Source organism: Octopus bimaculoides, chromosome 9 (assembly GCF_046866305.1).
Source record: "Octopus bimaculoides isolate indiv1 chromosome 9, ASM4686630v1, whole genome shotgun sequence".
NCBI classification, from domain to species: Eukaryota; Metazoa; Mollusca; class Cephalopoda; order Octopoda; family Octopodidae; genus Octopus; species Octopus bimaculoides.
Window position 1 is genome coordinate 30131229 of NC_142936.1, and position 27146 is coordinate 30158374.

A 27146-nucleotide genomic window follows, 5' to 3' on the forward strand; every position below is an offset into this window, starting at 1 on the left:
GATGTTGATGAAATTTTAACCATACATATTACACACAAATAAAGTAATATTTCTAAAATTTCTTCTTGTTAGAAGTTACAAAGACCCCTTCATGGGGACTTCACACCCACAATTTAGTCATTTTTCCTAAGCAAAGACGAATACAGTAGTACCATTGGAAGCTATAGGGTCACCCAAATATAACAGATGAGCATTATTTCTAATTCAACGGTACAACAGTGTAAGACTATCCTTTCAGATATACTTACACTGTGATTTCTGCAATGTGGTGCATAAATTGTCAAGTAAATGACATGTATCTTTGCCTCCACTGATTCACTTGGAAAGTGTTGAGTAAAATTATTTCGTTGCAGACCTCTTTTTATTAACACTTGGACACACATAGTCCCCAGTTGGTAACATTGATTTCAAGGCCTTCCCAGATGAGTGACTGGTTGTTCTAAGATATTTATTGATTGTAAATTTTTTCTGCCCAGTTACCTATCGGTATAGTGGTCATTTGCAAACTCCCGAGGCAACACTTTCATTTCCCTTTACTCCAAACGTCACACGTTGTTGTTTCAATTGGGTCATGCCCTTCCAATTGCTATAGATCTGTAATGCATCTTACAGCTGTGCCTGTCACTGTATGGTGAAGAACCCTACATTGGGGAGTAGCAACGACTAGGCTAGGGTAGCTGACTGATTATCGTGATCATTCGTCGTTTGGTTTTCTGTAGCTTTGCTCTCTTTTACAAACCCAGTGAATATACATATATTTCCTATTTCAAAGAAATTCAAACAATAGATATAAGACCAAAGTTAAAAAGATTCCCAACAATTCAACTTCTCTGGTTGACATTAAGACACCCACCCCCAACAGGGGCCTTAACTCCCACATTTTTCAGCTCCATGAGGTGCATTTTTCAGGAGCAAAATCCTTTTTACAGGGTCCATAACACTGGAATTTTGGAATGTGTGCATAAATATCAGATATGTAAAGATGAGAATGTGTGTCTGTGTGAATCCCTAAAACTCGAGAACTACACAACCAATTTCATTCCAAATTAACACATGCCTTACTTAGGGTCTATGTAGTGTCTTAGGCCAAAAAAAATTTTTAACTACTTGCATAGTTCGAGCCCACAGTAATATCATATCTCCTCCACTATTTCAGTATTACATGTCAAAAGTGAAACAATAACATCACTCTACTGTAATGTCAAATACTTTCACTTTAACACTGAAACTATTCCACTATTTCAGTATTATGTGTCAAAAGTGAAACAATAACATGTAGCTACTGTAATTTCAAATACTTTCACTTTAATACTTTCAATTTCATACTGAAACTATACTCTCACATATATACAAGCATACTATAAGACCCAAGTTAAAAACATTCCCAACAATTCAACTTCTCTGGTTGACATTAACACACCCACCCCCAATAGGGGCCTTCATTCCCACATTTTAGAGCTCCATGACCTCCATTTTTCAGGAGCAAAATCCTTTTTATAGGTTCCAGAAGACTGAAATTTTGGAATATGTGCATAAAGATCAATAGTATGGGATACATGTCTCATGATTAGAATTTATTTAGGGTGTGTAAAGGGGGGAAAGAACCCTCATGTGCAATTTTCATGAAATTTGAATCATATGTATTCCAGTTCCTTACAGAAAATATAACAGAAAAGTCTCGTTCTTCAATTGCATGTAACATGGGAACGCCGGGTATCTCTGCTAGTTTCTTATAATCCTGTTCACAAAGCACCTAATTAGTAGTTTTTAATTTCTTTATTACCCACAAGAGGCTAAACATAGAGGGGATAAACAAGGACAGACAAAGGGATTAAGTCGATTACATTAACCCCAGTGTGTAACTGGTACTTAATTTATCAACCCCGAAAGGAGGAAAGGCAAAGTCGACCTTGGCGGATTTTGAACTTAGAACGTAACGGCAGACGAAATACCACTAAGCACTTCGCCCAGCATGCTAATGTTTCTGCCAGCTCGCCGCCTTATTAGTAGTTTCTTTTTTGATGAAGCTTTACCAATTTGTTTTTGGTTTTTAATAGATCTTTAAATATTTTTTGCTCGTCTATTAACAGAAAGAGGCTGAGTGTTGATTTCAGAGATATTTTCGTAAAAACATGAGAAATGAAATAGGGAGGAAAATTTAAATACTTGGGGTTCTTGGATATGAATAATTTTTACACAGTATCTTCTACAATCCTTCAGCTTTCATTTCATATAAAAGTGATTTCCATACATGCAATATATTTTTAGTTTTCTCAGGTAAAGTGTAGTTGGGTATCAAGTGGGGTGTACACACCTAGCAATATGTGTTTTATAGTGAAAACAAAATTTCCATTCAAATGGCAATTGCCAGATGATTTCCGTTTGAGTCTGACCGTTTTAAGTCATAGTGGAAACCTGACCCATGTCGCAAATAAGCATACGAGTATTGTATGAATTTTATAATTGAAAAATTAACTTTAATTTGTATATACAAGTATATCAGACTGTGGGCGCAATAAAATGGGCTCATGGGCATAATTGCGCCTGCAGGTGGGGGTTTCTCTACCCCTGTTCTAAACCATAGTATCCCCTGCAAGGAACTAGCCACAGGCAAATATTGTTTTATTGTTTTACTTGTTTCAGTCATTTGGCTGTGGCCAAGTTGGAGTACTGCCTTGAAGGGTTTTTAGTTGAACAAATTAAGCCCCAGGACTTATTTTCTTTTAAAGCCTAGTACTTATTCCATCAGACACTTTTGCTGAACCGCTAAGTTATGGGGACATAAACACACCAACACCAGTTGTGAAGTGCAGATGTGGGGGGGGGGACAAACACAGACACAAAGACACACACACAGATATATATATATATATATATATATATATATATATATATATATATGTATATATATATTTTTTTTCTTTTACCTGTTTCAGTCATTTGACTGCAGCTATGCTGGAACACTGCCTTTAGTCAAACAAATTGACCCTAGGACTTATTCTTTGTAAGCCTAGTACTTATTCTGTCGGTCTTTTTTGCCAAACCGCTATGTTATGGGGGCATAAACACACCAACATCACCTGTCAAGAGATGGAGTGGAGACAGACACACACAAATACACACACACACACGATGGGCTTCTTTCAGTTTCCATCTACCAAATCCACTCACAAGGCTTTGATTAGCCTGAGGCCATAGCAGAAGACACTTGCCCAAGGTACCACGCAGTGGGACTGAACCCAGAACCATGTGATTGGGAAGCAAGCTTCTTACCACACAGCCACTCTTGTGACTATATATATATATAAGACAGGTTTCTTTCAGTTTCTGTCTACCAAATCCACTCACAAGTCTTTGGTTGGCCCAAGGCTATAGCAGTGGGACTGAACCTGGAACCTTGTGGTTGTGAAACAAGCTTCTTACGACACAGCCACGCCTGCACCTAGCAAAATGTATTATATTCAAATTAAGTGAAACTGAGTTCAATGAGCGAGGCACTTTTTGAAAAGTCACCTTATGAGACACATCTGTACCAAATGATGCATCACAGCCAGTTGTTCAGAATCTCATCCACAAGGGACCAATGCATGAATTCCATTTTCTCTTTCTCTCATTTATTACACACACAGACACACACACAACAACAATATGAATGGACAAAAATCATATCTTTAATTGGTGATTACACCATACATTACCAACGATCATTTCTGTTAGATGCAGAAAAAGGTATAAAATACCAGTGAAATTAATATATCCAAAAACACATGCTAGCACGTTATCAGGGCAATCTAAAATGGATTATATTTCTTCTTAATTTTCTTTTTTAAAGTATTCACCTATTAGAGATATTTTCTTATTTCACTCTGAATTTAACCCATTTTGGATTGCCTTGATAACATTGTGTTAGCATATTTTTTCAGGTACATTAGTTTGACTGGTATTTTATACCATTTTCCATATCTAAATATGCTGGTACAATAGAAATGATCTTTGGTAATGTATGGTGTAACTACCAATTAAAGAGGTCATTTTCTCCATTCTTATTCTTGTTTTCTTATAGTCCAAATTTCTTGGAAATCTTCTGAGAAATATTTGGATTCATTCGTCATACATGAAGAATGACCTTATTCTACTTGTACTTATTGTTATCTGATTGTTTGATATAGTTAACCAAACTCATTTAACACTGAGTGTTTTAATATCTGCCTGGATTAAATAATTTTATTTCTCAAACATACATGTATATTATTATACATGCATACATATATCAGCTATACTCTGGTTTAAATAATTTGTAAATTTGTTTAGAAATGTCTTTAAATTTTATTTTTTCCTGTCAGACTGAGAACATATCTAAGTGACAACAAGGTTACAACAATTTTCACATACTTTCTTCCAACTTCATTGAAATTATAATGCTAACAAGTAAAAAAAACAAAACAAATAACAATATTTAATTTTTTTCAGCTGCATAATGAAAATGTTTGAACAAATAGCATATTAAGAGTTTTGTTTTTTGAAATGTTTACAGGATGTAATTATTATAAGGCTTGCTGTAGATATCACTAAACACTTCTGAGAATGACAACTAAATAAAAAAAAAAACAAAGGTTTTAGAGAGTTTATCAACATCTTTTGCTGAAAGGTTAAAGCACAAAGTAATTGTAACAATGACCCAATTTTTTTCTTCTGTTCTGTCAAGTGAACATATCAAAGTGACTACAAATACCAGAACACTGTTTAAAAGGAAGTAAGGTAATATGACAGTCAAATGGAAATGAAGATAAACACGTTTAAAAATTATATCTAAGATGTCATTTTAAATTTCCCACTAGAATGTATTGGACAATGGAAGAAAAAAATATTCAAATGAATTACAGATGCAAAAGAAAGCAAATTTATACAGCTTTAGAATTTTAAAAAATGTTAATATCAACAATGTAAAAGAAATATTAAATGTTAGTGAACAATAAAATAGAAACGGGGTATTTTCATATAGATTAATATAAACTTCCTTTGAGATAGGTAATTACAACAACTTATGGCAATTTCTGTGTAAACTGATAATCTCACATTTCTAAATAAAAGAATCTGTTTAAAAAATCTAATAATAATACTAATCTCCCTGATATTTCTTTACAAATTATAAAGATACATAGGTTTCCATCACAAACATATATATTCCTAGCTGGACAAGATATAGGTATTTAAGAGTAATGTTTTTCAAAATGCTTTCTAACAAAGTGAAATATAACAAAACATTTGTAACTGAGTTCAAGTTATAACCTTTCAGCAGGACATGCAAGAAGTTTCAATTAACTAATAATGAAAATAAATTATGTAAAACTTAATGCAAGGTATTATTTCATAGTCAAGTTGCATATGGCTGAGTATCAATTATTCTGTCACTGATGTAGTGCTGTCTCCATGAATATGACACCTCATTACAACTCAGCATATATTGGCAAAGTACGTACGTCGGATTGGAATAGCAAATTAGATTCATTAGTGAATACATAGCACAAGATGAATGTAGAGCAAAAAAAGGTTAATTTTTTGTTAATGACAAATGTCTAAAGCAAGGAAAAATCAACATAAGAATTTTTTCACATCTTTAATCTTGTCTTGTGGCCTTGAATTCACTGTTATAATTTTCCCAGGATGGTCATCATACATAACCATTTTTTATACTCAGCCTCTGTAACTTAATTTGATTATATACATATACAATCTCTACAAATACCTTCCAATCTTCTCAAATAAATGGCTCCTGTCTGAAATGTTAGCCTTTTCATCCCATGGAACAACACAGCTCTTTTGTTTCTATTTTCACTTTGACTCATACTAACACAGTCCATAACAAGTACTTAAGAAGCCTTAAGAATTTAAATAACTTCACATTGATTTTCTCACTAGTGTCTGTCTAAAAAATATGTGTTCATTTAACAAATATGTTGCAATATAACAGAAGAATATGACAGTTTTCATGTATAAAATGCTTCAATTGTAGATAATGTACCAGCATAGGAACTAGTCATTTTTAGAAATCATAAATAAAAGTGTTTTTTAAATAGCTGGTCTTTTTCACACAAAGTAAAACAAAAACAAAAAAACACTGAATAGAACTGATGATGATGAGAAATTCATTTTTAAACACAATTCCCTGAATATAAAAACTTAGTTTTTATAATTAAATTTTTTACTGTAATAACAACATATATGGTTGCCAAACAAAATATAAACACACAAACACACCCATATATGTCATCATTTAAAATCAGTTTTCCATGTAAGCATGGGTTGAACAGTTTGACAGAAACTGGCAAAGCCAAAAGATGCACCAGGCACCATTGTTTTGGCATGGCTTTTATGGCTGGATGCCCTTCCCAATGCCAGCCACTTTATAGAGAATACTGGATGTTTTTCAAGTGGCACCAGTACCAGTGCTTTTTACATGGCACCATCACTGACAAGGTCTCCAAGTAATTTGCAAGATAAAAAGCACCTCAACTGGGAGTGGGGGACTATTATTGAGGGGGTGGGTGATTTTGTGCCCATTGGTAAAAAATTAAGGTAAAGAGGGATAGAGATAGGTGTCTTGTAGAGTGGACACCTGGATACTATAGTTGAAAGAGAAAGAAGAGGAAGTCAGAGTAAGATAAAGAGAGCAATAGTGAGAGAGATAGTGTTGAAGATGAGCCAGAATATGCTCTCAAGTGACGTTGGGGGTAGTGAGAATAAGTGAGGTCATATAGAAGATTAGACTGGATGAGTGTACAGGATAGAAATGATTCTAGAAAATGATGGAGAGAAATAAAAGAGGCTTCGGGCAGGGATTGCAGTGGATATGTGAGGGCATTGAGAGTGATAGTACATAAGAGAGGTGTTAATGATGGCTAACAGCGAGAAGGTATAGAAAGAAGGTGATCAGTGAAGATAGTAGGCAGGGAAAGATAATGGGAAATGGAAGTGGTTCAGGCTGGAGGAAGGAAGGTAACTGAAAAAGCAGGGGGATGTATAGTATGTGTCTACTGTGCTCTCAGATGATAGAGAAGTGATAGGTGTTCTGGGATGAAGTTGGAGGGAGCGTAGAGATAGAGAGGTCAAAGATGATGGAGGTGGTGGGTGGAGCAGAGCCTTGTGCTGACCAAAGCCTTGTGAGTGGATTTGGTAGACAGAAACTGAAAGAAGCCCATCATATATATATATGTATATATATATATATGTATGTGAGTGTGTGGTGTTTGTCTGTGTTTGTGCCCCCCTCCACCACCATTGCTTGACAACCAATGCTGGTGTGTTTATGTCAAAAATGTCAGTTTGGTAAAAATGACTGATAGAATAAGTACTAGGCTTACAAAGAATAAGCCTTGAGGTTGATTTCTTTGATTAACAAAAAAGAACCCCTTAAGATGGTGCTCCAGTGTGGCCACAGTCAAAGGACTGAAACAAGTAAAAGAATAAAAGAATAAGGAATTTACATGAAATGATGTAATGAAATAGGTATGTACTATGAGTGTTCACTTTGCTTTACCACTAAAACTCCAGCTTCAGCTGCAACTTAAAAGTGTGGTGTTGAGACTGCCTATTGAAGGGAGCTAGAAGTAAGTTTCTCCTTGAGCAGGTAGATACAGATTAAAATAGAAATGAAAAAGCAAAACGTTTGGTACCACTCAGAAGAACAATTTAGATAGAAAATATGAACATCTAGAGTCTCTTACAGCTGTTTCTAGAATGCCAAGCATATGGATCATAATATTGAGTAAGAATTCCATAAGCTGAGTTTACTATCATCAGAGATGAAGAAGTAAGATAAATATAAAAATGAAGAAATATTCACCATTGAGGATTTTAGTATATTCCAGTTTGTCAAAAATGAAGGAAGGATCGGAATAAAATAGGTATGCATTACAGTTCTATGATCAAATAAATAAATTATAGGTAAGGTCCATTGGCAGTTTCAAATAAGAAGTGAGTAGGAATAATATACTACAGTGTGGAGGAAACGCAGAATGGTAGATGTAGCATTGTAGATATAAAGTAGTCTGAAGAGTGAGCGTAAGTTTGTTAAAAGAGGCTAGTGAGTGTATATAGATAGATAAAGGGATGAGGAATAGCATGTCAGATACTGATCCTCTAGTTGACCACCAGTACCCGCTAGAGTTCTAGGGTGGCAGGAGTGGGTGGGAGGGGTTAAGATGGTAATAAAATTGTTGTAAACGATAATGAAGATCTCAAATTATAGTGAGCATGATACTACCAGAGGTGAGGCAAAATTTAGGACTCATCTGGTTATAATGGTGCTAGAAATAGGTGTCTATAATGTTAATTAAAATTTTAGATTAATATTTTAATCAACAAATGACAACTATGAATTGCTTCGATACTAAGTACCCAGCCAATCCTAGTGTCCTACATGTTGATATACCTAGATTCTAACAAATCCTGCAACTGATCCATGCACACACAAGGAAACAGCCTCATCAACGTAACTTTTACTAAAACATGAGGTAACAAAAACAGTTGTCCCACAGTGAATCTATAATAAATTACAATAAGAATTCTTTACTATTGCAAAATATAAAGAAACACCCTAGTACCAAAAACAAACAAAACATATTCCATTGATCAAAACGTTAGAAGCAAAACCAGAAAGAGATTATTCCCAAGATCTTATCAAAGATTACCTGTAAGGAACAGGGCAAAAAGTCAATCTAGATCCACAAACAAATACGGATTATTTTCCCAGATTGTTAAAGATACTAGTTAAAACAAAAACAATTTACTCAATACCAAAAACAGTTCTGAAAACACAATGAAACAAGGTAAAACGCCACAACTAAAACACAAGGTTCATCAGGGAAATGACAACAGCAACAGAAATTACAAAGAAGAATCCATTTTTTAATATCAGAACAAAAGACACTGAAAAAAATAAAAAAAAAAATAAGAAGAAACATTTTTGTTACTCTCTCAGTCACTAAAGGAGGTTCCAGTGATACGCACTGCAAGAACACTGGTACTATTTGCACAGCAAGTTTTATGTCACAGTATCTTTCTCCTAGAAGGGCTGCATTCCCTACAGCTTTGTCAAAAACAATGGGAGACTCCGCTACTCTTGGGAAATCTATTTAACCCATAGATAGGGCCCTGACAGGTACTACTATTCCTGGGAGTAATGGTAATTAAGGGGTGAATCCATGCACCCTACAGCTCCAGAACTGGATCTTCATTACTAGATGCAGTTTACTGTCATAACTAGGACAATATATATTGTACTAATACATCTGTTTGTTGTCTACACCACCTGTCTTTGTCTTTTTTCTGGGAATTCTCCCCTTATATATATATATATATATATATATATATATATATATATATATATATATATATAGGTGCAGAAGTAGCTAGGTGCAGGAGTGGCTGTGTGGTAAGTAGCTTACTTCTGGTTCCAGTTGTCAGTTGTCTTGCTGCAGTTGAACGAAGTGGACATGATTCTTTTGGCTCTGTCCAATTAAAGTTTTAAAAAAGAACATTTGAAGAACTTGCCAAGGTAAGTCGGTTTTGTTGCTCAGCTGAGCAATAATTTGTTGGGTATTTTTTTCAGCAGGTTTTTGTTCAGTATTACAACATTTTCGCTTGCCTCTGGCGGGTTTTTTGTGTTTGTTTGTTTACGAACAAAATTGTGTGGTCATTGTCTGTGGTGGTCGGGTTCGCTCCGCCACTGAGTGAAAATTTAAATTTTGGCTTTTTAGCCGAAAAAAAAACTTTGTGTAAAGTCGACTGAGGTAAGTGGAATTGTTTTATTTGAGCTGGGTGAGATTTATTGTTAGTTTAATTTTTTTTGCAGTAAATTTTGCCCAGCTCTCTGGAGCAGTTTCGACTGCTTTCAGCAACTTTTGATTATTACTTGCTTAGCAAGGAAAAATTGTGTTTCTCGTAGGTTGTTGTTGGTGGGTGAGTTTAAGCCGCCACAACGACAGACTGAGAAATTTTGAAAATTTTGTGTGGCGTTTTTTCGCCATAATTCGAACATTCTAGTGGGCCTGTTTCGCCTGAAGGGAGCTACATTTCTTGTGGATTTACCTTACGGAGTACGCCAACTGGAGTGACAACGAAGAGAACCCTGACTGTTCGGATTTATCTGGTTAGAGAACTTTACAGAACCAAGGATTCCCTGTCTGTGTGAACATTGTTATGTTCTTTTTTTCTTTTTCTCTTCTTTTTTCCTGCTTCTAAATTTTGGTTCTACTTTCTCTCTCATTGAAAATTTTTTTTTTTTTCTTCTTTATTTTGTTTTTTCTAACTTTTATTTTTTTGGACTGTTTTTTTTAACTATTCTGTTGAACTGTTTTGACATGGCAGAGAAAAAAATTGAAAAAATGAACCCTATCTTGTAGTGGGAATTGTGCCCGCCCAGGCAGTGGTTAAATGACTTCAGGGAAAGAACAGTGGTGTTACGGACGTACTCTAGGTCACTCGACACCATTACGGTCTTTCCCAAAATTGACATTGAAAAAGAGTTGGCAGAATATCTGCCAACTATTAAGTTTATGGCAAGGGGTGTCAAATACGCGACGCTTTGGTTGCTATTTGACACCCCTGAGGTGGCTCGCAAGTTTGCTAGCCAGCCACTGGAAGGGGAAAAAATTCTTAACTAGAGCTTGGATCTGTGTGGCAGCGGAGCCAAGCTCCTAAACGTGAAAATTTTACCTACAGCTGATTGGGTTGGGTCAAAAGTGGTTTTGACCCTGTGGACCCAATCAGCCAGAGATCTTGTTTTCCCAGATTTTTTAAGGATGGACGGGCAGAGATATCCAGTGATAGTTGAGGGGCGTCTCAATGTTCAATCATATTAAATTATGGTCATTAACCTAAATAAATGGCAATACAAGGTACAAAACTATAAAGTAATGAAATAATAAGAATAAACATACTTACAATAACAAAATCGATAGTATATGCATAAATATGCTTAAAACTCTACGAATATAACTTTACGGGGGTTAAACTTGCTGTACTAACTAGAGAAGGAGAGAGAAAGTGTGAACAACTGGCGTTGGAGTAAGATATAATTGTTATTTTAGATAATATTATAATGTTATTATTCTCATTGTTGTTATTATTATTATTATAAATGTAAAAATAATTTTATTATTATTACTATTATTGTTATTAATATAAATATTAAGGAGATGGATATGCTATAATAAAATATTTATTACTATTAAGAAATAATTAAGTTGATAAATGAATGAATAAACAATTAAAAAATTTTTTTAAATAGTAGAAAAAACCTATGTGGATAGGTAGTGGGAGCAGTATGATGGACAAATTAAAAGAGATATTGATGTCAATGAAAAATTGATATTAAAGTTATGTTCCAGAATAAGTACCGGGGTTGATTTGCTCGACTAAAGTCGGTGCTCCAGCATGGCCACAGTCAAATGACTGAAAAGAGTAAAAGAGTTCCGATGAAGGGCTCCGCCCGAAATGTCATACTCTCTCTCTTTCCTTTCCCGAGCGTCCAATAACACTATCCGTATCACGTCCTCACTTTGTTGTTTTTTTGTTATTGTTTTATGTGTTTTTTTTAACTTATATATATATATATATATATATATATATATATATATATATATATATATATATACACACACATAGTAGTTGGAAAATACCGTTATAGGTATAAAAATGCCATAAACAATTATAGAAAAATGAAGGAGAAAAAGATGTGGAATCAAATACAAATATGAAAGAAAAAAATTATGACCATAGTAGTTATAATTAAATTTATGCATTGTCATTTTCATCAGTGTGAAGAATTTTCGTGAGGACATCAAAAAAGGTTTAATAAAAGGAAGTAAATTAAAATAAGATACAATACGGAAGAATATAAGTGGGGTAATAGAGAAAAAATTGGATATTTGCAAGCAAGTTTTAAAAGGTGAAAAAAATAACTGTAATATTAACAGTAAGAGAGACGAAGGGGAAAAAATACAGACATATCAATGTGCATAAACCTATATATGTGCAGTAAACTATAACATAAAAATAAGAATGAAAAGCTAACAGGTGTACTGAAAAAAATGGTAACAGGTCGAAAGAAAGTATAATAAACAGAGCCATGTGTGTATAGTAGAATATAACGTAACAGGTGGACTAGCAGAACAAAAACCGAAGAGAGTTATACATATACATATTAATATTGAAAAACGAAAAATATATGTATATATATTTTAAACGAGGCTAAAAAGTGATAGGCAAGACTATGTTTGGAAAAAGTTGCAATATTAAAGTAAAAATGTACATACATGCAGAGAAAAAACCAGGACCAGAAGAATTTGCTGAACATGTATGAATTTGTTAGGAAGCCATACTGAAAATGGTGGTGTAACTGCCAAAACTGCTGCTTCTATACTATTATAGTGATGAAGTCTTAAACTGAGTTGGAAATATTTACACGAAGAGTCTAACAAACCTACCAGATTCCTTGAAATTTGCACGGTGCCTCTATTATCGATTCTTTGAGTGATAGCGGATATTTATGCTAACTGGTCCACAAACAGGTACAAAACCACAGCAAATATGGCTGCATATATTTACATCATCCAATTCAGAGCAAGTACATAGCACATGTAAATTAACATCAACCGATGTCATGACGTTAAAATGTTTTTTGGGTAGGTGGAATTTATTTATTTGTTCTCAGTTAACCAAATATTTAATAATTTCAAGTTTTAGTTTAGCCTTTTAATGTTAGAATAACCAAGAACATTTGGTAAGTAAGCAGACATAATACTGTTTCCAATTTAGGTACAAAGCCAGGAATTTTGTGCAGAACATGTTAATCAATGACACAGACACCACTATTTGACTAGTACTCATTTTATCGACCTTGAATGAAAAGTAAAGTTGACCTCAACAAGATCTGCAAAACATTTTTTGCTGCTAATTCACCACCCTTGACAATTCACTACCCTATTGAATATGTGTATTTCAATGCAAAATGATTTCATTTCCCTTTAACCAAATATTTAATAATTTAAGTTCTCTGTTTGGCTTTTAATATCAGAATAAGCAGACGTAATAGCAAAGACATTTTTTACACATTCATTTTCATATACATGAACGTGGAACTATTGTACATAATGAAAAAAAAAAAAAAAAAAAGCTATGTGTCAGCTTAGGTAAGAAACATATAAGCTGAAAGTGTCATACTAGTAAGAGTAATGCAGTGCAGATGAGTTCTTAATGTACCACACTGAACATTTAAGAAAAGTATATAAATAAACGTTTCATTTCTACTTATGAGGTGTCAATTTAAAATCAGCATAAAATTTAAAAGGTACCTGACTCTTAACTATTTGTTTTTGTATAATAATAATTATTAGTTTTAAAATCAATATCAATTATTATAGAAGAAAAAGAAAGGAAGTCAAAAGAAATATAATAAAGTGTTCTGCGGCAGAGAAAATAATGTCTATTTTTAAAACACTCTTTTTTTCCAACAATCTAGCATAAAGTATATAATCAAAAATTTTATTTCATAGCAAAAGCATAAGGAAGAATTGGGAGCCAAAAGCATAAAGTTATATTTAGTTTTCTTTTATGCATATATACCCTACTTCTTTTGGACCCTTTTTTTAAACAGATTCGACTGACTGCTGCAGAAAACCAAAAGCTAGGAATGCTACTTCAGTAGCATTAGATTACAAGAAACTAGGTATAAAATCTAGCAAAAACATAACCACAATGTACAAAAAAGTCAGAATCATAAAACAGGCAAAAGAATGCTATTTATATGATAATCAAGAAATATTTTGCTAACAAAAATACTGACTCCATTCTTCATACAGAACCTAAAAAGGTTTCACAATGACACAATTTAAGTGCTTATAGATTTTTTCTTTTACTTATTTCTGTCATGATGGCACACCATCTTGAAAAAGTCTTGAAGATGAATTGAAAATAATGTTTGCATTCATATTTGAAAATAATGTTTGCATTCTTCTTCGAATGAAATAATAGCAAATATTCAAATTATATATTAAAATCTCAAATTACTTCCCAAAAGAGTATAGAGGTCATTTTCTAAATATTCAACAGGAACACACACAACAAATAGTGTTCTAGCCAAAGATAATTTTGCAACTAAAATACATAAAACTTTGTAATTTAGTATGATGTAGTTATTTTAGATGTAGATCATGCCTGGTCAACTCAAATTACATTGCAGGCTACTTTAATCACGGAAAGCTTTTTGAGGGTTGCTTATATACTAACAGAATTGAAAGCATTTTGCTTTCTCATGCTATTATTACAATAATGAATGAATGATCATTGATTCAACATGAAGTATTTTCGTTGCAGAAACAGTAGTATCTTTCGTTTTTTACTTTTCATTACAATCTTTAATTTGTGATCACATTTTTAAAATGTTTGTTTAAATAAACCCATTTCAAGAAAGTATCAAGCAGGATGCAAGATAAAAGTCTGCAAGCCACATGCGGCCTGCAGACCTCAGGTTGGCCAGCCCTGATGTAGATTATTAATAATTTTCATTATTTATCAAATATACAAAAATAAAGAATATAAAAATATATAGAATATAAAGAATTCAAAAAAAAAGTTGTGGTTGTGTGGCAAGAAGCTTGCTTTCAAACCACATGGTTCTGGGTTCAGCCCTGCTTGGGCAAGTGTCTTCTACTATAGCCTTGGGCCGAGTGAATTTGGAAGATGGAAACTGAAGCCTCCCTCTCTCTCTCTCTGTGTTTGTTTGTCCCCCACAACTGCTTGAAAACCAGTATTGGTATGCTTACATCCCTGTAACTTAACAGCTTGGTAAAACAGACCGACAGAATAAGTACCAGGCTTTAAAAAAATAGTGCTGGGGTTGATTCATTCGATTAAAAATTTTTCAAGGTGATGCCCCAGCACAGCCACAGTTTAATGATTGAGACAAGTAAAAGATATCAACATTTTCACCAATAGCTGATTATTAATCAAAATTAGTTGGGGTTTAAAGTTGGATTGCAAATAATGGCAGAAGTAGCTGAATTAAGCTGTAATAACTGAGCTTAAGTTAGAAATTTATACTGAACAGTTTGTTATGCAGTCTCTGGTGTGGAGTAAACAAAGACATTCCATTTTTATACAATGAATGTAAATACTGAGAAAGAGAGAGAGAGAGAGAGAGAGAGAGAGAGAGAGAAAGAGAGAGAGAGTGTGTGTGTGTGTGTGTGTGTGTGTGTGTGTGTGTGTGTGTGTGTGTGTGTGTGTGCGTGCGTGCGTGTGCGTGTGCATGTGCTTTTAAATTTCAAAACAATGTAATAATCAAGTTTTATTCTTAATGTGAATTGAACATTCAATATGAAATTTATATTTACTAGTTGCAACAAATACAATAAAGTTTGTGTAGGTTACAATATAACTGGGAATCCTATCCTCTCCAAAACTTTTCAGTAGTTGTATAGGCAGGTAAACAATGAGGACACATGCATACTATGTCATAGATAAATAGAGAGATTGTTTACATAACTCAGCAAGTCAGTAGCTCAAATAAGCATTTACTAACAGTTCGGTAGGTCATCATACTATTTAGTGTGGATGATATATCCTTCAATTTATTTTCTATTATCATAAAAAACTTTTTTAAAGAATTAATTTCCCTTAATACTTATTACCAGAAAGAAACAGAAACAATAAAATAAAACATTATTTACATTATTTACATTTGACAGATATTTGTCATCTTGTTGTTAACAACAAACAAGATGAGGACAAATATCTGTCAAATGTAAATAATGTACATAATTCCTCATATCTTAAATATAGAACTGTATTAATAAAATAAAAGTTAAATGAACTGCAATTCTAATTTCTTTAATGAAATAAAAACTTCCAGAACTATTTTGAATACTAAATTCACAAAAATGCAATTTGGAAATTTTAGCTTGTTAAAATAATTTCAAAGTAAAGAGAAGTTAAATATTACTTACTTTCCTCTCAACACACACATCGCAAATTTATATAACCTACACACATGACTTGAGTGATTTGGCTACTAGAGCAAGCTGAAGAAACATGTAGAGATTGAATGAAGTGTGATAGTGCTGGTAGTCATATTTTTGCTATTGTTTATAGGTCAACCCTGATTAAGCAGGCCACTGATCAAAAGTAGTCTGGCCATGAACGTGTGTGTGTGTGTGTGTGTGTGTGTGTGTGCGTGTGTGCGTGTGCGTGTGTTTTGGTAGTTTTCTTTACAGGAAAAGTATAATTTGGACTATTTTATATATGTCTTTTTTTTTAAAAAAGGTTGTAGTATGAAGTGACAGACATTTGGCTATTTCTACCAAGTTCGACAATCTCAAAGAAGTTCATTTGTTGACTTTATAGATAGAAGGGCACCCTGGCACACATTATGTCAGGTTGTAAAACAATACTCACTCAAGGGAGATATAGGTACCACCATGACAAGGTGCTTATGACACTCACTCACACTCTAGAACACCAGATACAACAAAAGAGGAAAACAACACCATCAACAAATTCCATGAGAGAAAGAGAAAAGCCATTAACAAGAGCAAGGAGAACAACCAGTTTACTACAAGAGACCGTATCACATGATATGAAATAGACTTGAGGAAAAGACAGAAGTTTCCACAGGTTGTCAAATAACATTGAGGCCAGACATTTTCTTGTCTAAGAAGACAAACAAAATAGTACTAATCAACTGTACAGTGCTGTGGAAAGAAGGGTACCTCATGTCAAACATTTGAATGGAAAAGTACCAAGTACTAGGACATTTCATAGGATTGCAGAGAAAGGATGGTAGGCATACCTATGCCCAGTCAAGGTTCACTGTAGAGAATTCCCTATTCACTCAGTGTGGAGAAATACTTATAGCTATTGGAATAAGAGGGAGCAAGACAGCTATGTGTGGGATAGGAGAAGCAGCAGCAAGACTCTTGTTAGTTATAGAAGCAAGAAAGGAGGACTAAGATGAAAGCCAAGAGGACAAGATGAATATTGATTTGCCCATCACTGCTGAATCACCAACAGAAGAGTGTGTTTCAGGATTGAAATAGCCAATGATCATTGGACACTGTTGGATGACATGATTAGCTCCTAGTCAAATGCTACATTCACAGTAGGTGAATGAAGGAGTAGCATCTTCCCTTAGATGTCATCTCTCTCTCTCTCTCTCTTATATTTATATATATACAGTGAAGGGAAATAAATATTCGTACATGTCAAAATTCTTTATTTATTTAATTTCTAATGAACATAAAGGGGATATACCAATACTATATTTGCATACACATGCATAATCTAAGAATATGCAAAAGAAACTAATAAATTATAGTAACTAATGAATTTATATACAAATATAAATATTTAGGGGTGAAAAAGGTATTCGTACAGAACATAAATAACTGATAATTCTGATTTAATACTTCGTCGCATAACCATTATTCAGTTCCACTTCAACCAATCTCTTCTGGTAGTTCTTAATCAATGACTTGCATGTTTCTTTAGGAATTTTTTCCCATTCTTCTTGACAAATTTTCTTCAAATCTGGAATGCACATTGGGGCTCTTGAATGAGTCTTAATTTTCAAATATGCCACAAATTTTCAATGGGGTTCAAGTTAGGTGACTGGCATGGTCATTCTAATAATTTTATATTGTGATTGACAATCCATTTTTGGTAGACTTCACCGTGTGCTTAGGGTCGTTATCCTGTTGTAAAACCCACCCTTCACAAAGCTGGAGTTTTTCTACAGAGTTCCATAAATTATTGTTCAAAATATTTTGGTACATGTCTGCATTCATTCTACCATCTATCACATGTAAATTGCCAGTGCCATTTGCAGAGAAACACCCCAACACAATGATGTTGCCACCTCCAAACTTTACAGTAGGAATTGTGTTTTTCGGCAAATAGGTGGTACCATCTTTCCTCCAAACATGGCTATGCGAATTTCGTCCAAACAATTCAATTTTCAACTCTTCTGTCCAAAGAACATTTTCCAAGAATGTATCAGATTTATCTTTATGTTCATAAACAAATTTTAAACGGGCATCTCTATGTCTTTTAGTCAACAGTGGAGTTTTTCTAGGAGAGCATAACTTCAGTTCATTCCTATGAAGTTCATTGCTGATTGTTCATAGTGTAACACTAGTCCCTGAAGCTAACAAATCTTCTTGCAACTCCTTTCTGGTGATCATTGCATTTTTTTTTTTCACTTCATTTTTCTTCAAGATCTAGGGGAAATCTTGCATGGTGCACCGGATCTTATTCTGTTTTCAACAGTTCCCGATTTTTTATCTTTCAATAAATGAAGATATGGTAGAAAATGGAATACAAAGAGTATCTGATATTTTCCTGTAACTTTTACCTGCTTTCCACTGTTCAATAATTAAGTTTTTCACTGAATTTGTGAGTTCTTTACTTTTCGCCATTATTACAACACTACTTTATGTTGTCTCAGTGCTGAATGAAGAGGCTAGTGTTTTCACACTTAAAAATGACCACTGTTAAGATTATTGGAACAAATGACAAAGTTCTAGTAAAAAAAAAAAAATTTTAACAGTATTTTGTGGCATAGAAACTCAAATTTATTCTGTACGAATACTTTTTTCACCCCTAAATATTTATAATTGTATATAAATTCATTAGTTACTATAATTTATTAGTTTCTTTTGCATATTCTTAGTTTATGCATGTGTATGCAAATATAGTATTGGTATATCCCATTTATGTTCATTAGAAATTAAATAAATAAAGAATTTTGACATGTATGAATATTTATTTCTCCCCACTGTATGTCTGTATGAGTTAGAGGTTAAGCAACCATCCAAGGGATAGTAAATATCCAATATACTACTGGATGTATACCTACGTATACTATCTTTCTGATCATATCCAGAGAACTGCATGCAGTGCATGTCTCCTTGGTTCACATGAGGGGACACATTGTTCATTATCCTAACTAAGTCAGCTCTTATGCTAATTTTCACACAGTGCAACAAGGCAGAGTTCTTGTGAATACCATATTTGGAAGCTATGGGCTTCATTTAATAGGAGAGGAGGTGTACTTTGTTGTTTATAGTCTCTAACCAAAGTTCAGTATCAAGGATAGGGAATCTATTGTTAGGGAGCATAGTAGGGTAATTTGTGGTTACCTTGATACTTTGGTGGATGGAGTTAACTATGTGCTGGATGCTCACCATTGCACTCCTCTTGGCTTTCTCAGTATTGTCACATGAGGTTGTCCTAACCAGAATATTAATATCATCTATATACCTACAGTATAGTAATACCACTACAGATTGTTCATCTAGGGACTGTCTGAGTTTTCTGTCCCAACACAGAAATGCCCAGAACTTCATGCGATGCATGCAGTTCTCTGGATATGACCAGAAAGATAGGATTCAAGTATACAGTGGGACTAGAAAGAAATTAGATAACATCATATCTTATGATGTTAGTGGTACCCCACCCAACTAGATACCAAAGTAAACATTGGAACAGGATATAGAGTAGATTATAACTAAACACACATATATTATCATTATCACATTACATTCAATTCGCCATACATTATGTGTTTCATTAACCATCATCTTTTCCTTCACATTTCAGGTATACTGAAGACCCTTTTTGTCACTGCTTCAGTCTACATAAATAAAGTGTTGTTGAAAGCAAAGAGATGTCAGACTTATTTATGACAAAAGGTCAGTTAGCATGGCCAACATACCTTGTCCCACACCTGACTGCACCACGAGTTGGCCTGCAAACACTCTGGTGGTGGTACTGACCCACCTCATTGATCTTCATAGCGCCACTACTCATCGGACAGCCATGCAACCAGTTGCCCCCGTGAAAGTCTCACCTGAGAAAATCTGCCACCCCATGAAAGTCTCACCTGAGAAGGTCTGCCACCGTCATCTCTGCAGCTGGAACTAGCAAGGAATGGGCTTACTTTAGAGATGGTCAGACTGCAAACAAGCCATTCGTCTTACAGGTAATGATATCTTTCAGCTTTTTGAATGCTGCGATGAGACCCTCAGAAAAGATTTCACACAAACATTCGGCAAGCTGGCCTCCAGCGATGAGCGAACAGTCCTCAGTCACATTAATTCCTTGATTGTCCACCAAGAAAATGTCATCGTCGCTTTTGTGCAAATACAACAGATGTGCCAGGACTGAGACAAACCTGTCAGGGCCTTCGTGCACATCTTCAAGGGCAGGCAGGTGTCTGCAACATCAAAATGGAATGCCCCTTGGAGGCCTGCCATGCCACTATTGATTGCAGCAAGGTCATAGTCCGTGATGCTCTCAAACGTGGGTTGGAGGATGAAGAGATCTGCCATGACATCCTGGGTGATTCCAAGCAAGACATGACCCTGGAAGAAGCCCCGAGATATGTCAAAGTTAAAGAAAGCAGAAAACGCTTAGCCAGCCGGCACATGGGCCACAGCACCACCTCAACCACCGTGGCCTCCAGCTCATATAGGCACAGGTGTGGCACCACCCGGGCGATAAATCCAGTGAACCCCGTGATACATCCACCCCTACCCCCTGCAGTCACTGTGGAAAACATGGCTATGGACAACATGTACAGAAACACATGAGGAAATGCCCCGCCACTATGAGTGTCTGCTACCAACAATGCCGTCCCCAGCAACAGGCTCAAACCAATGCAGCTGACATGGAAGACCACACATCTACAATATTCAACAGCCTATGCCTTGTGGTTGACCTCCCTGACAAATCCTCTACCCAAGCAAAAATTCTTGACCACCATGTGTATAATGAACTCTGTGATGCCGAGGTGAAATGCTCTTCTGACCCCCATCCCTCTGTCACTACCTGTGGAGATCTTCAACAAAACCAGACTGACTTGCCTTGCCACTGACTGGAGCAAAGATGACATTGGCTTCTGGCTGTTCCCCACTTGTCTTTCACAACCAACCGCAGTTATCCGTCACAACACTATGGCAGACACTGGATGCCAGTCATGCCTGGCTGGGACAAGTCTCCTAACCAACGTGAGCCTGGACCAGCGCCACCTTATGCCGGTCAACATGGAAATGACTACGGCTAACAGCAACCCCACAGATATCATCAGTGCCCTGCCCCATCCTCTGCAAAGTGCACGGTCTGTCAAATCATCTACATCACTTCTTCAACTGATAAACGTTTCCTCTCCAAGCAAACCTGTGTTGCCCTCAGGATGATTCCCCCACCCCACTTCTCCATGATTGGAGAAAGCTGTGAGAATGTTGACACCCCACTAGAAACATCTCCTGCAATGATGACTCAGAATGTATGTGCCTGCCCCCTACAACAAATACTACCCCCTCCTCCCACTTCACTACCATTCCTGGTCACTGAGGAGAACCGTGGTCGCATGGAGAAGTGGCTGCTAGAATACTACAGCTCCAGCACATTCAACATCAACAACTCCCCAGGATGTCTGGCCCACCGATCCACTTAATGGTGGACCCCAGTGCTAAACCAGTCACCCACCATATGCCTAAACCGTTTCCTGTTCATTGGCAAGAGGAAATGAAAGCAGGTCTTGACCATGGTGTTCAACTTGGAGTTGTCAAGCCTGTTACCATTGGTAAACCTGTTGCCTGGTGCCACAAAATGGTGATATACCCCAAGAAGTCTGGAAAACCTCAATGGAATGTCAATGTTCAGCCCCTCAACTGATATGGAGTCTGTGAGACTCATCACACCCAATCTCCATTCCACCAAGCCCACTCCATAACGCCCCACTCCCAAAAAACTGTCTTTGACGCTTGGAACAGCTACCACAGCATCGCCTTCGACAAGAGGGACCGCTACCTGACCACCTTCATCATGCCCCAGGACCACTTCCGCTATTGCATTGCACCACAGAGATACATTGCTTCAGGGGAAGGCTACAGCAGATGATTCAACGAAATTGTCTCATGTATGCCCCAGAAAACGAAGTGCATCAATGACACCTTGATGTGGTCAAACACCATTGAGGAAGCATTCTTTCAGGCCGTGGTTCCAACGGCGTCATTCTGAATCCGATTAAGTTCGACTTTGCCCAAACTACCATGGAATTTGCTGGATTTGAGATCATCACTACCACAGTGTGACCCTGTGCCCAATATCTTGAGGTAATCTGTGACTTTCCCACCCCTAAGAACATCACCGACATCCACAGCTGGTTTGGTCTGATCAACCAAGTCTCCTATGCCTTCGCTTCTGTTGAACGAATGTTGCCATTCCGGGAACTCAAGCTAGGTACCCGGTTTGTATGAACAGACCAGCTGAATAGGCTCTTTGAGGAATCCAAATCATCATCAAGATCCAAAGAGGTGTGGAGATCTTCAACAAAACCAGACCGACTTGCCTTGCCACTGACTTGAGCAAAGATGGCATTGGCTTCTGGCTGTTCCAAAAACATTGCGCATGCCTCTCCCCATGTCCCTTTTGATGCAAATCTGGCTGGAAAATCACCCTGGTTGGGAGCTGCTTCACTTCAGCGACAGAATCTCGTTATACACTAGTGGAGGGCAAAGCACTGGCAGTTACTGATGCATTGGACAAAGCACACTACTTCACCCTTGGCTGTACCAATCACATTGTCACAGTTAACCACAAACCTCTCTTGAAAGTATTTGGTGATCACTGTCTGGACGAAATCCCAAACCCTCAGTTGCACAACCTGAAAGAAAAAAACCGTATGATATAATTTCAGCATCATTCATGTACCAGGTGCTCACCATGCAGCAGCTAACACTGTCTCACACCACTCTGTCAGACAGCCTACACCACCAAACGATGTTGCTGCCATGACCCATTCAACTGAACCACTCAGCCACCCATCTCTCCCACATTTTTTCCTGGCAACCATCCACTGTACCAGAGATGGCAACACTACAACATGCTTTTACAACAACTACATTTCACTGGTTACCGAGATCGTCCAATTTGTCATATGGGACATGGTCCACACCTCTACTACCAGCAACCTAAGTATGGACCAAGCTCATGGACACAATTGAGAACAGCTCCCCAGAGGACCATTCCAAAGTCCCCGCCAAAGCTGCAGCAGTACTACCAGTTTCGTGATGAACTCACCAGCTTCGATGGAGTTATCCTGTATCATAACAGGGTTGTCGTATCTACCTCCCTTCACATGCAGGTCTTCCAGGCATTACACTCAGTGCATCAGGGCATGACAAAAATGTGTTCCAGAGCAGAGACATCCTTCTTCTGGCCGGGCATGACCCCAGCTATCATGAAAATGCAGGAACACTGCTCAGCCTGCAACTGAATGGCAGTCTCACAGAATCACCTCCGTTGCATTTCCCCATGGCAACTGCTGCGCCAATGTCAGTGTCTAAATAATAAAGCACCTCATTACAGACAACACTGATGCTAATGGTTTCCTCAACACTGACAGTTTCTAGCACGCAATGCTACAATAAAGAAATACACCTGACTGGGACACACACTTGTCACCAGCCATGTGCCTCTTTGGCCGCCCAATAGAAGACTTTATTCCTATCCATCCTGGCAAGTACCAGTCACACTCCATATGGCAGGAGACTATGAATTCTCACAAAGAAGCCCTGTGTAACTGCCATATGCATGCTGCCGAATGGTTGTCAGAACACACATGCCCACTTCCATTACTGACTGTGTCCAAATCCAGAAGCAAGTCAAACCCTATCCTACCAAATAGGACAAAACTGGTGTCATCATAGAGGTATGCCAGTTCGATCAGTACATGGTGAGAGTGGATGGCTCAGGCTGAGTCACACTGCGCAACAGAAAATTCCTCTGGAAGTATCGACCGGTTGTTCCCCACACACCACTACTCATAGCCCCTGGACAACCTGCATTCCTGACGCCAACACCAATGACAAGACTACCTTCTCAACCCAGTTTAATAGCTCCTCATGCAGCTACACCACCGACGCTTCCAGCCTACCCAACTGACACCAAAACAACCACCACGACTCGGAACCCATCTACACTGCCTACTCCAAGAGCCACACCAACTTCCCCCACCTTATCTACCTCAGGATGTGCCACCAATGGTCGTATCCCAAGAGCCCTTGCTTGATGCAGCTGATCCCCCTACAGCAATCATCCCATTTGTCACTCTGCCAGACTGGCAAAGAATGACACAAAAGCCTGATGCACAACTGATACATTGCCCCTTGATCGTCACACAATCAATATTAATTAACTATCTTTCACACTAATTATCCCATTTCTTTAACCATTTACTACATATTATCAGTCTTCCTTGCTTCCCTCCAAAGACTTGGGGAGGGCATAAAGGATTACAACTAAACACACATATATTATCATTTATTACATTACATTCAATTCGCCATACATTATTTGTTTCATTATCCATCGTCTTTTCTTTTACATTTCAGGTACACTGAAGACCCTTTTTGTCATTGCTTCAATCTATGTAAATAAAGAGTTGTGAGACTAATTTACAGAAAATTTGTGACAAAGCAAACAGAGTGAACGCATGGTACAAGGCTGATAAATATCAAGGTGCAATATTTGTAGTACTATCTGTAAGACCAGGAACATAGTCTACAGAATAAGGCGCATAGAGGGAGTTTGTAAGGACAGGAACACAGTATACATATGCCTTTGGGGTGGGTTTGGGCAGGAAAGTAGCGAAAATATGGGTTTCAAATTTTGGCACTAGGCCAGCAATTTTGGGGGAAGGGTGGTGTTGGTGTCTGCGCAGTTCTGATTAATTTTAACAGAATGTGTGCAGATAGGTGTTGCCAACAGTCAGTGCGAAAACAACTGGCTTTGAACGAATATACATTTATTTATTGAGAAAAGGTTGATTTGCCTAATAATGTGGGGCATAGTGTATATCACTTCTATTTTTAATTATTTGAAATCTTCCTGTAAGGAAGGAACAATTTTCTAACAAAGATACATTCGTTGGAATGAAGATAACAAAAATGAATTCACATTTTGAACGTGAGAAAAGTCTTGCATATTTCTACTTTTCTACTTACATATAATTGGTAATGTGTGAGAGTTAGCTGGTCGATTTCTTTTTTCTGAAAACAACAGCTTATCCAGATTGTCACTTAAGCATCAACTCACAAAACCTAGTGCACCAATTATTATTGGCATGTGAATTTATAAACTGGGTACAAAAGGAATGAATGAATGTATGTATATATGTATGCATGCGTGTGAGTGTGTGTATGTTTTTGTTTATATTTGGGCTCTACAAAGGCTGCAACTTCTATCAACCAACCTTGCATGCTTCATACCTTTGACAATAAGTGAAATAAGAGATCTTAGACTTGAAAGTGAGTAAGAGTTAGTGATAAGAAGGGCATCTGGCTGTTAAACAATGCTTCAATAATAAATTTGTCTATCTAGGGAAAAATGGACATAAATATGTATCCTTATATTATTCCTATACAACGCAGCATATATTTGAAAATCTATGCATGTGTACATACATATGCATGTACGTATATTAATATTATTAACTGTAACCTGTTTCATGCCACTGAACCTGTGTAATGAATGAAATGCTGGATTGAACAGTGAACAGCCATGAAACTATCTACAATGCACGAGAGTTTATTAGGTGTTACTCTTTTACTCGTTTCAGTCATTTGAATGTGGCCATGCTGGAGCACCGCCTTTAGTCGAGCAAATCGACCCCAGGACTTATTCTTTGTAAGCCTAGTACCTATTCTATCGGTCTCTTTTGCCAAACCGCTAAGTTACGGAGACCTAAACACACTAGCATCAGTTGTCAAGCGATGTTGGGGGGACAAACACAGACACACAAACATACACATATATATATATATATACACATATATTCGACGGGCTTCTTTCAATTTCTATCTACCAAATTCACTCACAAGGCTTTGGTCGGCCCGAGGCTATAGTAGAAGACACTTGCCCAAGGTGCCACGCAGTAGGACTGAACCCGGAACCAGGTGGTTGGTAAGCAAGCTACTTACCACACAGCCACTCCTACGCCTATGTTCATCATTTCTTTTAAAGGACTTTTCTGTTACTAGATTTAAAATAAAATTGAAATATTTACAAAAAAAAAATCAAAGATAAGACTGTATATAAAGAGGAAAAGTGAGAGGGAGTAGAAAAAGTGAGGGAGAGATAAAATGGTAACCAGCTAATTGGAAGGGTACTGAATGAAGAATGATATACCATAACAAAGCCTTTAGGGCTGTCAAAATTTGTTTATATTGCTTAAGTGTGGAAGATATAGGAAAAGTATTAAAATCAGAAAAAAAATTATCAAAAAAGTGAAATTCAATTACTAAAAAAAATGTCTAAAGATTAAATATAAAATACCTAGGACTCCATGTAGCTAGATGAACATGAAATAAAGGGAGAAGTCCAGTAATAAAGTGTATCCTTAAACTGAAAATAAACTTGGAAGGAAATCAGCATCAAAACTAGAAGTAAAAGGAAATGGGGAAGGAAAAAAAAGGTTATTTGCGCATTTGTGTGTGTGTGTGTGTGTATGCATGTGTGTGTGTGCATGCATGTGCATGTGTGTATGTATGTATGTGTGTGTGTGTGAAGTTTGTAGATAGAGATAAATAGGTAAACAATAACATAAATGAAAAGACACAAAGGATGAGTCAAAGGTGGACAAATAGCTAATAATGAAATGGGATATTAGATAATTTTATTATATAGAAGAGAAGCGGATCTGTCTGTCCATCTGTCACATCTATTACAGGGAGGAATCAAAATATACATCACAATGTATTTTTAGAAGAGGAGAAATACAGTGAGAGAGAAAGAAAGAGAGTGTGTGTGTGTTTGTGTCAGAAAAATAGATATAGATAGATAGGTAGTGTTGTCATCATAGTAATTCACAAGTTTTGATCTAAAGCATAGAAAAAGTGTGTGTGTGTGTGTGTGTGTGTGTGTGTGTGTGTGTGTGTGTGTGTGTGTGTGTGTGTGTGTGTGTATATATATATATATATGACAATGCCGTCTGATTGGCACGAGTGCCAGTGGAACATTAAAAGCACATCCAAGCGTGATTGTTGCCAGTACCTCGGATTGGCTCTCGTGCCGGTGACGTGTGAAAA

The 27146-nt window shown here is 36.6% G+C and overlaps 1 protein-coding gene across 39 annotated transcripts in view; it reads right to left on the bottom strand.

Annotated features, from left to right (window-relative positions):
- The window catches only part of LOC106873313 (partitioning defective 3 homolog), a 220470-nt gene that overhangs the window by 164902 nt on the left and 28422 nt on the right, over positions 1-27146 (bottom strand). Inside the window, exon 1 of one of the 39 annotated variants that reach the window (XM_089358164.1) lies at positions 16005-16219. The exons of 35 other annotated variants lie outside the window; for them this stretch is intronic. The gene's annotated coding sequence lies outside the window, so the exon portion shown is untranslated. Of the gene's footprint in view, positions 1-12488; positions 12591-16004; positions 16220-27146 lie in introns of those variants that run through there. 3 more of the 39 variants (XM_089358163.1, XM_089358168.1, XM_089358165.1) reach the window with 3 other exon arrangements.